The sequence below is a fragment of the Pygoscelis adeliae genome, unplaced genomic scaffold, assembly GCF_000699105.1.
Source record: "Pygoscelis adeliae isolate BGI_AS28 unplaced genomic scaffold, ASM69910v1 Scaffold154, whole genome shotgun sequence".
In the NCBI taxonomy this organism is placed as follows: domain Eukaryota; kingdom Metazoa; phylum Chordata; class Aves; order Sphenisciformes; family Spheniscidae; genus Pygoscelis; species Pygoscelis adeliae.
The window spans coordinates 3,366,711-3,381,701 of record NW_008825113.1 but is presented as its reverse complement, the minus strand read 5'-3'; positions in this window follow the sequence as shown (position 1 = coordinate 3,381,701).

Below are 14,991 nucleotides of genomic sequence, written 5' to 3'. Positions count from 1 at the left end.
CCTTCCTCTCCAAGATGATCCCTTTTCCACCCTCCAACCTCTTATTCACTGGGCTGCTTCTTAACAAATTTTCTGTCCCACATCAGTCTCTGCTTCTCTTCCTGCTTTTTCTCTTGCATTTCCATAATCATTTGAGCTACAGGTTACAAGAAAGCCTTTGAGTGCTTTGGAATTTTCTGGATTTCGAACTTCTCTGGCACTATACCGCACCTTACAGCTTCCAAAAAACAAGCAAACAAACTTATGTGCCTGGTTAGCTGGTCTCTGCTCCCTCCGTTAGAGTCCATGTTGAGCAACTGTTGTCTAAATACAACAGGACCTCAAACTTATAAAATGCCAGCCTCTATCCACAGACTTGAGAAATCTGAGGCCCCAGATACTTGGTACCCAACATTTTCTGCTAGTTGGTCACAGTTTGGACAGGGGAGTCACCTTAAAAAAAAAAAAAAGACTTTTTTTCTCCATTCTTTCACATGCCGTAGGTCATACTGCAGTTATTTTTAACAGCTTCCCCTAGCAAACCCTAAAATATATCTTTCAAAATCTCCTGATTTTTTCCATAAATGATGATGTACGCTGTGATTGAATACGAAATGGGCTCTCAAACTGATGCTGTGATGAATCTTTTTCCTGCCTTAGGCCTTGGTACCTGTGGGTACCAAACATTTAAATACCAAGCAGATGAAATCCCTGGTTGGAGTCTTTTCATGTCAGCTCTGCTGTAAATATTAGGCTTTTGCTGATGCTAAATAGTCTAAACCCTGAGTCAGCTATCAAAACTCCACAGCTCATAAGGGATCAGGCTGTGCTTAATATCTCAACATTCATATCTGAATTGACTTACAGCTCACATTAAGTAAATATATTCTTAGCTCTGCCCATCAAACTCTGTTAAGAGGCATGGAAGCAATGATGAAACCTGTGCAGTAACTTTAGCTTTGTTCATCATTTGACTTATTTACTGTTGCTAGGTGAAGTAATTTTCTGAAAGACTGAGTGAAAAATCACCCCTCAGAAATTGAAGGCAAAATGCATGCATGAAAATGCAAAGGGACAGGATGAGTCAGGGTACCAGTGTGAAAATCTTTTGCAGCTGTGCCAGCAATGTACAACATTGTTCCCAGGCCAACAGAGACTTTAAGTTAGTGCTGGTTCTTCAAATGATGCTATAAAGAAAGTTGGCAATTTTGGTTCAACTGTCATAGAAAAAGGCCTCCACATTACCCAGGTCACCACTCCGTCTGAGATTAACAGCCAGGTTTACCTGCAGTTAGCAAGAGGGAAAAAGGTTGAAACTAAGGTAGTGAACTACTTACCCCTGCAAACACCAATGGTACCTCCAAGTAACAACTGCCAGAGAAGCACAGAAGGGATGGATCTTTGGTCTTAATGCTTTATGTGTCCTGAAGATCAAAGAAAAAAAAGGGGAGGGGGGGGAAGGTGTGGATCTGGGACTTATACACCCAAACAAGCTCACAATTATGACATTCCCAGCTGAAGCTGAAAAACAGCCAAGAATTTCCATACCAACCTTTCATTTACACATTCTCATCAAGCTTGAGGAAAAACACCAAGAAGAAAAAAAGTCTTGTCTGTAGCCAAGATAATGAATTCTATCATGCATCTTTCATTTACATTTGGTGATATGAAGTTTAAAAAATATATCAGCTTCAATTATTCTGCAGATGATATGGACACAGAAATCCTACTCCCCCACAACTCATTTGCGAGGCCAGCAATATTTATGACTAAAAAAACTTAGCAGAATTTAAACAAATATACGCTTTTCTGGGTGAAAGTTTACATCTATTTTTGTTTTCTGATAATTTAACTTCAACAGTAACAAGAACAGATTCAGTGAGTTGAGTCCTCAGCTGTTGAAAATTAAGTCCGTGGACATAAGGCAATTTGAATGACCTAAGCATGTGGCTCGGAGAAGTAATCCCTTCAAATCAAGAGCCACTTCATACTTGTGAGATATAGCCAGGTAAAGTCTACTCAAATTTTGAAAAATCAAACTTCTTCTTACTAAAGAGAACATTGCCCTTTCCAGGTCAAGAATTTTATAGCATTAAGTCCAAGTACTTTTTCTTTTGCCACCTTAGTATCTTCTGTGAATCCATTAAAGCAGGAAAAAGCTACCCCTGCAGTACGAAAAGACCCTGCTTAGGCTTTCACCCTTCTTAGGGAAGAGAAAAATTGGTCACAGATCCAAAGACTTTCTTTACTAGTAGCAGCATTCTATTTTTATTTCTAAGCAAGCTCTCTATATTGTCCATATACCCTGTCATCTGAAGAAAAATCACCACACCTTCTTGTTTTTCTCAACATATCCAGTGACATATTGCGATTTTCTTAACAAGGGCAGTTATAACTCTCAGGATATATTCAGGTCCACTCTTCCCTGCTCATTGCTCTGTGTCCCCTGAAAGAATTGCAGAGGTCTGGTATTTGCAGTTTTACTACAGAAGGGCCAAAATCAACAGCCACTTCTTCCACTCTTGAATTCATAGTGCAATTGTCATTTACTCTGCTTCAAAGCAGATGTCCCCCATTTGAGGATATGAATTGGATCTGTAGGAAAAGGGTTAACTATGGAAGCAAGAGATGACCTGCTCAACTCCAAATAAGCAACTTCAGAAGGGTTGCCAGCAATTATAACTGACCATCATTTCAGTAAACTCTTATGCCAGTCATTGTCTGTCTATCTAGTCTAAAAGGGCCTTGTTCACAAAAGCAGAGAAAGCAAGTCACCTTTCAACAACTCGCAAAATATTATTAAAATCAGAACAGGTGATCAGCCCAGTATCCAGACTCATAGTGCTCAGCAGACCCAAGGCACGTACCTCTCGTTTCCCCTCCTCCCCACCACTCCACTAATTCCCTTTACACACAGGTATCTACAAGTGAACTTTAATTTGATTAAAAATAGTTAATTAATTAATAAACCACCAAAAATCCTATCCCAATATGTTTTCCCATTGTTTATTTTTAGTTGCATCTAATGTTTTTGTTCTCAGTGGCAAGCAGGAGCAAGGAAAACAAACCAGATTCTTTGTCAGAATCTCACTCGTAAGCCTCATACATGAAAGCGTAAAACTGATGTGCACCGTTCCAGTCTCTTCTAGCAAGGAAATCTGTTCCCTCACAAATGAAAATGCTGAAATGGATATTAACCATGATTCCTTCTACTAAATATTTAAAGCTGTGTTATTTATCATTGCATAAAATCCCCGCATGGTTAAGGTCTAATTCATAAAACCTAACTTTTCTCTACTTTACATTAGCGTAATAAAATATGTACACTTACAGTAAGGATTTTTTTATATATAGCATAAATACAATTTACATTACAGGTTTGAATAAATATGGAAAGTGGAGCGTAGGACTTTCCTATCGTATTTATCTGGAGGTGAGCTTGTACAAACATACTTGCATGCATGGAGAACAATGAGTAAACCCATTAATATGTTGGATGTCTGGCTTCTCTGTTAATCTTATGTTTACATAATCTTCATGTGTTTACCCCATATACAGCTCTGCTCAAATTAAATAAATATGTAGAAATACATAGATGTTCCATATTTTGGTTACTTTGATGATCCTGTCACTTTTGCTCTGTTACTAGTAAATATCTGCACACTGTCAGCACAACAGGCAAAATGCTTAGAATGTTTGCATAATGACACTGTTGAAGATGCTGCTGAGCAATAGCCATTGTGCTTTGGTTGACTTGCAGCCAGTATTTGCTGATGATAAACACAGGATGTATATGACAAAAACCGACATATATGCTTTTTAAGAATAACAGCAGAGTTGCACACCAGAACTGTGTTTTTGATCAGAATAGAGAAAAATACCTAAGTGAAAATTAAGCATATAGTTATTCACAACTGCTCAATACCCTTCCATCCAAAATTCTAACTAGTTAAAGAAAATCCTTTGAAAATACAGGTTTCCAGATTCCAGTCTGACACACCATGGGAAAATTCTGTTTAGAACAACAACAGAAAAATCTCACAAGGCATGTTTTAAAGTGTAAAGAGCAAGATAACAAGTGTGCCCAGCATAAGCTGTACGAGTATATGTGTACATTAATTATTTGATTACTGAAGGACATGAAGTAGAATACAATGCTGCAAATTACAGCACTCATCATAAACACCATGAAGCCCAAGATGTTTTGATCAATACCTTCAAACAACTTCTTCCCAATTATGAACTTCAAACTTTGTTACTTCTGTATAAAATAATGTTGTCTATGTTTTATGTAGTGTCATGTGTCAGGTATGATACTCAGTAGACACATCATTAAAATTATTATTAAATATTAAATTATTAATTGTTAAATATTAAATATTAAAATTAAAACCTGCAAAGAGCATAGGGAATCAAAGAAGGAGGTTAGGAAGCTACCTTTCAGGAATGATGCTCAAAAGACTTTGTTTTGGTCAATCCTTTATGGTTTCATTGAATACTGAATCGCATTCCTAAGAGATGTATATACTGTAAAATCTGTAGAGATATTTTTATAGGCATACTGAAAAGTATTGTTAGTTTACATTCTAATCTTTACTAAGTATTTTAGTGATACAATCTAATGAATAACAGAAACGGCTGTGTTTTCACACCATAATTGCATTACGTGTAATTCACCCCTGTTGTCTCCTTACCAGATGGTGTACGGGTAGAATTTAGTGGATATATAAATGACGGATTTGGACTGAAATAAAATCAACCTTTGCTTGTGAAATACATTTTACATTCCATTACTGATTTCAGGACAAAACTCTAAAATGTAAAAGCTGCAAGATCAGCAGGGGGAAATAACAAAGGAGTGTTACAGTGCCGTACAAATGAATCCTTGCAATTCATGCTCTTCGTAGACTATACTTTTCTGCATGCTCAGTTCTCACTGATGTAGCAAGAGTGGGAGACATAAAATGACCATTTATGAAATTTGTGGAGGACACAAAGGATGGTAAATAATACTGAGGACTGATCAGTTATGCAAAGCAATCTGAATTTCTTGTTAAGCTGAACATATTGAAGTATTATGCAGGTAAAGAGTGGAAAAAGCAAAGTTATAGGAGCAAAACTTGTAATGTTCTGCTAGTAAAACTTGTAAGACCTTGAGAATAGTCACTGGAGTCTTGACTGACAGAGTTTGTGCAACGGCCTCAAAGTCACAGGAGTCACATAGCTCAACAAAAAAAAATGTTAACATGATGTTTGTGTTTCCATGGGGAGAAGTAGCAAGAAGATGTTTTTGCAATGGCAGTGGTAAGAGTGATATGGGTTTGTTATTATCTACGGTCCACATCCCAGAAAGAATAAATACAAAATGGGAGAGAGCTACAGGAAAAATAAATATACCCAATGGTTGGAGAAGCCACTGTACAGTTTGGAGAAGCCACTGTACAGTTTGAGAGATGGGGATTTGACCAAATGAGATAGTTATTGAGGAGAAGATAGCACGGTGACCCAACTACAGTTTCTAAATATCTTGAAGATGAGAAAATAATTGATAATAAAGGAAACTTCAGTCTAGTGCAAATGGGTCTTATGAATGATGGATAAATAAATTCACACCAGGTTTAAGACAATTATTTTTAACAGAAGAGTGATTACTCATGTGTGAAAAATACCATGATGCCTTCCATTCACAAGAAGATGAGGGGGATTATTCAGAATATATGCTTTAATCAAAGATTCAAAACCTGGCAAAATTTTTTGATAAAAGTTTTGAAGGCTGCGATATTAGATTTTTGGGTGATCTTTCTAAACCTTAAAATCTCAACATGGCATTCATGGACCAAAGGTAGCTGACATAATGCTCTTATAGAGACAGAAATCAAGGCAGAGATGCTACTTTTTAAGTAGATGATCTATGTCAACTTTGTCCCTCTATAACAGCACAGATAACAAATGTATGGGTTTTTCCTATTTTATTTTCTGATCTTTAAGATCCATTTTTTCAGTAAAAGGAAATATTAGGGACAATGTCTATGGCTTTTTCTCCCTCAGTTATTATACCTACAATCACCTCTAGTGAAATCAATTTCATCTTAACTACAAGTGGCATTCACCACTGAAGCTGGGGTGTTCATGGGAATGAGGATTTTTAGTAGGATGCAGACCCATATTTCCCTTAACTCCTTAAATGCAACAAAGGACTGGAGGATTTGGCTGTTAATCCTGGAAAAATGACAGCCATAAAAAATGTTGACTCATATCACCAATAGATCTATAAAACCATCATTAGATTGTTATCACTAGGAACAACACTGTGTGGGTTGTGCCTGTGCAAATGAGCACAAAATCACAGCTGGTATTTCTAATTTTGTCCAACCCAAGAGATATATGATCTCAGAAGTATCTGAGATAATTACACAAACTAAATCAAACCCAAATACTGAATTCCCAAGTGAAAAAATCTTTAATATGTGTCATATATAACTATTGAACCATTTACTTTCCATCTGTGTACTCTCTAATTTTTCTTGTCACATATTCTAATTATGAATAATGCTCATAACCAAACACGTGTTTACACCTCTTCCATCCATCGCTCCAAACCCTGCTGAGAGAGTACACAAACTTGTTACTCTAGCATCCTGTGCAGAGTGATCACATAATAACTCAACTTGCAACTTCAGCAGGCATTAAAACAGAAATTATTCTGAATATTGCCAAAAAGTATTTTACATGAGCAGAGTGGATACCACAAAAGTAAATGCTTTTTGAAAAAATGCTTTTTCTTTCACTGGTTTGCCACCACAAGAGGAAGAGCATCACTTTTCTCACATATTACACATATTACATTTCAAGACGGACTCCATTCAGATAGCATGCAATGGTTATAATTACAGCTTTAAATCCAGACTGGAGCTAGCCTCGTTACAGTGCATGTAATTCACAAGAATTTTGACAATAATGACAGTGAGAAAACCTCTTTTCTAACGTAACAATCCCTATTGCAGTATTGCATCTTTCCACAACGCAGAACGCAGAGGCTCTTCAGCACCTGGAGATGTCTATAAAGCCTTAAGCATGTGAGAAGAGGAATCGAAGGCTGGGGAGATGGAAGGAAAGGGTAAAAAGTTGTGGCAGTGTGTACCAATTCAATTGCTAGAGCTCTGTTTATATTAAATGCAACCTGTGAGCAATTGACTCATGAGTAGTTCTCATTATATGCAAAAAGTAATTAACAGAAAAAAGCAGGCTGTTCATAAATTTTTCCATAATTCAAGTTGTGAAAATATCAAGCTCATTGCTCAGTAGAATTAATACAGTTTATTTTGCTGACAATCATCATTCAGTTCATTTCTTTAAAACTATTTTTTGAAATATTTTAAAATCATACATCAAGCAGCCTGTTCTATGGAGTTATATATAATAGTATGGGGCATAGATTCTGCAAATACCTTTGAAATACTCCTATCAGCTGTGATATCTGTGATGCATACGTACTCTACAAATACCACCGCATATTGTACACCTATATTTACATATAGGTTTGTAAAAACAAATGCATCATTGTGTCTCGTTTTCTCCAAGTCATAGTCAGAAGATGTACTATAACAGAGTGAACTAAAGCCCAACCTCCAAGTGACTCACTCCAGCTGTTGCTGCTTAATCAGTATTAGCCATAGTCAGGGCACAGTTCTGCCCTGAGATATTCAAGCAGGTCTTCTTCTAAAGGCATTAGGAGTCACTAAGAACGGGTGACTTTATTTGTAACTAAACCTGAGAACTGAAATTATTCCATGGGTTAGATTGCTTCCATTTTTCTCTCCATGTGTGTTTCACTAGGCAGGGAGAAGTCTCTTGTTTAGCACCTCTAAATAAAGATGCTGAATAAGTGACAGTTTATTTATGAAATATTGTATCATTTGGTATAACTACAGCTGGCACAAAAATCCCTTAAACATATGTGATTGTTTGCAAACCTGTCCAGTGAAGGTGAAAACAATAATATGTTTTTTCTTTAACCTTTTGCACCTGAAAATGTTGGATGTAAATCACAAAGTTTTACAAGTTACATTTTTTCAAATACTCTGCCTAAAATATGCATAGAATATATACATTATATTATAAGCACACACATAAGCAGTTTTTGTTGTATTGCCTGATTTGTAAATGAGAGTTGTTCATACAAGGGCTTAGGATGCATTTTCGTAAAGCAGCAGGGCTCCATCTCTGCAGTTACTTAAAAGTGGCCTTAGGGCTAAGCTGAAAGGCAAATTGGTAAACCACGAATAAACCATTTGCCCTTAGAAATGTATTCAGGGACAAGATAAGTGCAGACCAGTTAGTAAGGCTGAAAAGCAAACTCCAACTCTGCCCAGTGCTGGGGCAGGGCACCCAAATGTGCTTTTGCCTGCAGAGCAGACGAGCTCCACCGTGCTTTTCTTAACCCAGCTATCTGTAGTATATCCCATCTGCTGTCCCAGCTTTGTCACATACAAGCCTGACACCAGGCAAATAAGAGGGTTGGTGTCCCTCCCGCGTGGCTGCTAGAATCACCTGCCGGTAGAGCAGATGGGATTTGTTGACAGCTTGACTCTACGTAGACTACCTGCCTGACAAAGCTGGGCCTGAGGGGGTTCATCAGCCATCTGAGCATAAAGCCGCTCTTTAACCTGCAGCACTGTGTACGGAGACTTTTTTCTGACTGAGCAATTCCTTTGCAAAAGATACGATTTTCCCATGGTCACGTATCAAATGAGTGACAGAACTGGAAACAGAATCCAGGAGTCCCAGATCAAAGTATCCTAATTTATAACTAATAGACACAGAAAGCCACAACGGGAAGACGAGGGTGCCTCTGTCAGCCTTCAGAGAAAGAGTCTTGCTGACAAGGAGCGGTATTTCACTATTCAGTGTAAGTAAGAATTTGATTTCTAAACGAACAGACACTGAGAAAGTATTACTTCAGACTCCCTCATTATTTGCATGTCTTCTGTCTCCACGTCCCCAGCAGTTCAGCACATCATTAGAGCGCTGCTGATTTTAATGACGCGTTGCCAGAATATGGTACAACTGGGAGAAAATGGGGAGCCGCTGGTGCTGAGTAAGTTAGTTATTTACTCACAGGGTGGACGTGGAGTCCCAAGCACAGAAGGTGCACAAGTTCAGGCTGTCTTCTTTCCTTCATCTTACAAGTCAGGGCTTCGTTTTTAACAGTATTCGGACACCTCAAGTCTGAAACATAAAACAGCAGTAAGTCTGAAATGGAAAACAGTCAGCATTTCCAGGGTGCCAAAGCCAAAATCCACGTAGGAAACAAAGTGCCTTCCACTGAAGTAAAAATGATGCTGTGAACCACAGTAGCAGTAAATCAGACTTAGGAGAACTTGAAGCTGGTATCAAACCCACAAAGTTTCATAGAGAATCAAAGATCTAACTACTTATATAAACAGGAGGTGTGGATTTTATATATCTATAGATCAGTATGCAAGTGCATGCTGCTATTATAATCTTATGCATATTAACATTTAATAAATTGTGTTATTTAGTTTATGTATCTAAACCGTATTGCACTATAGTACCATATTGTCATGACATCCCTATATTAAGCAGCTCTTCCTTTCTTTACCTTGAAGGAAACATAAAGTGCAGATGAACTTCCGAACACATTTTACTGCAGAGTGCATCACGACTGTTAGTTTACAGGGGGAAAAAACTTATGGACAGGCAAGACCCAGTGGTCTGAGAAGCTTTCCCCATCAACAAGCAAGAGAGCACTTCAGAGATGATAAAATACTACACAAATCTTCCAAGAAACAGATAAGAAAATGAGCAAGGTCATAAATCCTTAATATTTAACTCCTCTCAACCCCACTGAAGAAACACTTTTTGAAAGAGAAATATGGCCAACCAGTAAAATGAATCAATGTAAGCCATAAAAGAGATGACCGTGTAGGGGGTGAGGGGAAATTCTGACAGTTCAGGAAAAAGAGCCAGAGAAAACTGAGAACTGCAAAGTCCTGCTGATCTTCCCAGGCAGGTGAGATGGTGTCTTGTAACAAGTGACACAGTTTTTTATCCCCAGATAATTAGGAGAGTTAATATGTTTCTATCAATAAATGTGGGTTGAAAAATAAACTCCATAAATTGACAATCAGTCTTTTTTCCTACTGAGTGCAAAGTTAGTTGTCTTGTGTCATACAAATGCCACCACAGAGCATGTCATGCAGTTGTATCCAAACATTCCCTAATTAGTATCAGCCATTAACCTTCAGTCAGTGGATCACTGAGGTCAGGACTGGGGATTTATAATCTAGCCAATTTACACCTATCTCCCCACAGTCAGGACTGTAGAGGGGCCTCTAATCAGAAGTGTTTCCTACGCAACCACAGAACCTTTTACAAAGTCATTAGGCCCAATTAAAATTAAACTCAAACTGTAAAGTTGGCCTGCTCACAGACCAAGCTGCGTTTCCAAGTCAGCTGGAGGTAAACTAAGGCTACCTGAACTTTTTAAATCAATAAGTTTTTTTTTTTTTGCAATCAATACTGGTTTTCATCAGGAAATTTGGGGTTCGATAAGCAAAATTTCATTAAAATTATCTGCTGCAAACAGAAAAGCACCTGCTTTTGTCAAAAGCTGACTACCACAGAAGTTTTCATTTTTCCAGTAAAGGAAAACCACTTGAAAATTTTGTCATGAAAATCCAGTCGTTCCGATATTCCTGTGCCCCTGTTCTGGACTGTGAGCTGGGCCACTGAAATCTCCCAAGCTGCGCCACAGACCCAAGATGCACAACAGGGGCTCAGTGAAAAACTGTGGTGCACCAGACAATGAGTATTGCGGTCTATTAGCCCACCCACCGAACCATGGTGACAGGAGACATCTAAACCGTGACATCTACTATGTACAAATACGTCTCTCTTTTCAGCCAAAGTTTTTACACAGAACAAACACCGTCTCCTCAAAAAATCTTATGAATGAGTAAAGCAAGATGGTCAAAGACACAAGACACGCTGTTGAGGCAGAAGAGTGCACAATTCCCTCTCAAAAATATCAGTACTCTCAAAGGACCTGATCCAAACCTATTAAGTCAATGCGACTCTTTCTATTAGAGCCAACTGGCTTTCCATTTGATCTCATGCAGCAAGATGGAAATTTTATTCCTTTAAAAAAAACAGCGTGGATTAAAGAGCATTTCCAGTGAAAGGGCCTTCATACTCTCATGTTACAGAAGTTGTACGTCTGCTATTCAACCAGAAATCCTGATAGTTTAGCTCAATGTAGTGTATTTCATTCCATGCTAATTTTTTTAAACAGATGGGATCACAGAAGCCGCACAAATGGTAATTCCTTCTTTGCTTGAAAACGAACTATTTGCTTTTCAGTGCTTGAGCTGCGGTAGACAGAAAGTAATTTAGACCTGGCAAATCAGGAAGAGTCCACCAAATTACTGGGAGCTTAAACCGCAGAGTGCTAGAGAAGCCCTGACTGCTTCAGGCCACTGCCCACCATTTGGCAGGGCTACCAAAGGATTGCAAACTTATAGCTATCCTATTTCTTTTTTATAAGACCTTCTTATAAACTTCCCACTGAAGAGTAAGGGTTCTGCCTTACTGGTTTTGTTCTGCCGGGAAGCAGAACAAAACCAGGAAGACATGAGGATTAGCATCAGAGGGAGAACAGCCAACAGAGGCAGGGGCAGGAGTGAAGTTAGGGAGCAAAAGCAGTAAGAAAAGGATACCAAAGAAAAAATAACCAGCTACCCTGGCAGCCTCTGGATGCCACTCAGGGAGTCCTGCCCAGAGTTTTACATGAATGCATGCCTGGGGAATAGGCCTATGGATACCCAGAGGCAAAGTCCTTTTCTGCGGTGCTTCTTCCTGGGCAGGAGGACAGAAGTCTGCATCAGAAACAGGCTGACCAAGCTATGTACAACAGGAGCTTCCCCACGCGGGTCATAGCACTGAAAACAGCCCACACATGACTTCACGAATCTGACTAGGCATGGCACAGGGGAACGCAGAGATATTTCCGCGTCTAAGTTCATTGCAGTCTTTGGCTTCTCTCCGGAGGCTACCAGCAAGGTTACCGGCGACTGCCAAGCGTAGCGATTCTGTCATTATGGAAACACCTGTCCACAGGACCACAGCGATACAGCTCACCCACAAAGGCCGCCAAACAACAGATGGTGGCAACTTTTGATCGCTACCAACATGGACTGGATTTGAACCAGTGAGTTAGAAGTAAAAATATTTCCAGCTCGTTTCTTATTCCCTTCAGCTTTTTTTTCCCCTGCTAACATTATATGTTATGTATTGCCTTACATTAAGTCCTGAGGAAGGACTTGATTAAAAAAACAACCACCACCTTCTCCTTACTGTGTAATACAAAATAGAACTGGCAAACTTGGATGCCTACTGTTTACATTTTACAGTAAGAGGGCAATTTCACACTGCCTACTACTGATGCTGCAATATTTCCCTACCCACTTTTTGTTTGTTTGTTTGTTTTAACTCAGTTAATGCCAGAATTAAAATGAGAAGACTCATCAAAAATGTCACGTCTTCTCCATTATAAGAGTTTGTGTCAGCCCTCTGTCTGCATATTTGTTGTATTATAACATTGATCGGTTTACAGAACCAGGTCAGCTCTGTGGCTGGCCTAGATAAAGCAGCAGGGATCCATCCCTCGCCTGGTCCCTGCTGCCCGTCAACCAGCCTGCAACTGTGCCCCCGCCCAGGTGACTTCCCACTCCACATGCAGTTGTAGGTCTAGCCCTACTAACCCAACCATTTCCACCAAAACCACTCAAGGCATGGGATTTCTTTCTACCTAAAATCGTCCAGCCCGCTCTCATCCAGACATCTCTTGCCGTCCGCAGAAAGTCAATGAATCAAAGGCGAAGCAGAAAGCTAAAAGTTAAAAGCATCCAAGTGGATTGCTGAAAGCATACATCGTACGGCAGGCGTGCTGCAGCAATGTGTGGGTGGCCGGCTGCTTGTCTGGCTGCCTGCCCGCCGCTATTCGCATGCCGGCGGTACACCTCCAGGATGCTGCCGTACCATAATCAGCCTCAATGGCACAGGCTGCACAAGCTTCAGGAGACGTGCACAGACCTCTTGGGTTTGGAAGGCTTTTGGATCTGCAGTTATTTAGGCTTCTATTTATAAGCCTGTTGTGTAATAAAAAAGTGTGCTAGGGGAAAGAGAGTGGCTTTTCCATTATCTCAGACATTATTACTTTGACAGAAATTAAATTATAAACCCTTATCACCACTTAGAAGTGGAAAGCACTGGAGGCTATAAACCTCCTGGGTGAAATCGTAACCCTGCGGAAAGCAAGGGCAAAATTACTATTGTCATTAATAAAGCCAGGATCTCACGCCATATATTTGTGTGTATGCATGTGTGTGGTTTGCATTTTCACAGAGAATCGGGATTACTTATTAACTGACAAGCGGAGACTGCGGCAAAGACTGCCCACAGTATCATCAAAGCTTATGGAAATGTTCCTAAGATTCTCACTTCCTTTGAAACTGCCTGTACAAGCCAAATAAGAATCTCCTAAACCCAGTATGTGTTTTGGTTTAGATATAATTTATTTGTAAAATAGCACGCTTGAGTGTTTATATGCTTTTTTGTTGTTTTCTGAGATTAATATTCATTTGGGAAAATGAAAGTAGGAGTGCATTATTCTGTGTTTTATTAAATCACATTAGTTACTGAGCTTTAAATGGCATTCTCAGTTGGAAATAAATCTCACAACATTGGCTAGTAAGTTTTGACTGTAGATAATGTACAAAAGCAAACTAGCTGTGAATGCATTATTTCTAATGCAGTATTTATTATTTTGTATCTGTAATTTCTGACTTTCCCAGAAGCAAGATGTACATAGTTTTTTTTGTTTTTCAAGCAAAAAATAAGAATGTAAATTTTGTGCTATAATCTTTCCTAACTCATCCATTTGCTTATTCTGACATCTCCATGGAACTAGATCTGTGAATTTTATGAAATTCAGCTGTCTGGGTTTTTTCGCGTAAGCACTGTCTGGCAAAGGCAAATCCTCCAGTGACACTAATGACTACAGATCCTTTGGCATACATGGAAATATAACAAGTAACTCCACTGGAAATCTGCTCCAGGTAACCAAATTACTGTTTTCCTTAACATCTGCTAAGTTTCACATTAAGTTGTATCTGGGTACGAAACAATTAAAGAGAACTGATAGCATTTTTTTTAATACAAGCTCTGAATTTAGACCTTCGCATTTCTCTTCGTCATTTATGTCTGAATAGATACAATATTGCTTTAGAACAGACATCCCCTGTAATATTTTTTTTTTGTCCTGACCAGAAGCCTTCTTCTGCTTTGCCTTAAGATTTCTCCTAGCTGAGTGCCATCCCTGCATTGACTTTTCTCAGTTTTTCTCACAAAGCCACACTTCTGCTCCCACACAACTCCCTGGTGACCTCCTTCTGACTGAATGGAAATGGAACCCTTTTTCTAGGTTTGCCCCCTCAGCCCTTCTCCTTCTTGTCAAGAAGCCGTGCCACTCAGTCATCTTTCAGTCTTCACAGTTCACTGTATCCCAGGACAGGGTGCTATCAGCTAATTCCAGCTGTTCCAGCATAGGTATCTAATCTGCACTGGTTGTGAAAGCCCCCAGAGAGCCCCCAGAGAGGAAAGTATGAGCAGGGGATAATTCATCTCATTGTTACTGCAACCAGATCCTGAGCTGCCCAGGTTGCTGAAGTTTATGCGCCCGTACCTTTTCCTCATGTCAAACTCCACAAAAAGGTTGAGATGTTTTTAAACTTCAAAAGGCAAGGATGTAGTTGAATATGAACTAGAGTGATGGACTTTTAGGTGGAGAAAGCTGTTACATGGCAAGGGAAGACAGAACAGAAATAGAAAGGATTTAGTCACTGCTTTTACCCCCTGTTCTTCTCCTTGTTTCCATGGAGGGCCTCAAGCATCCCAGGGAGCAGTGGCAGACGCTGCCTTATCCTGCTGCTC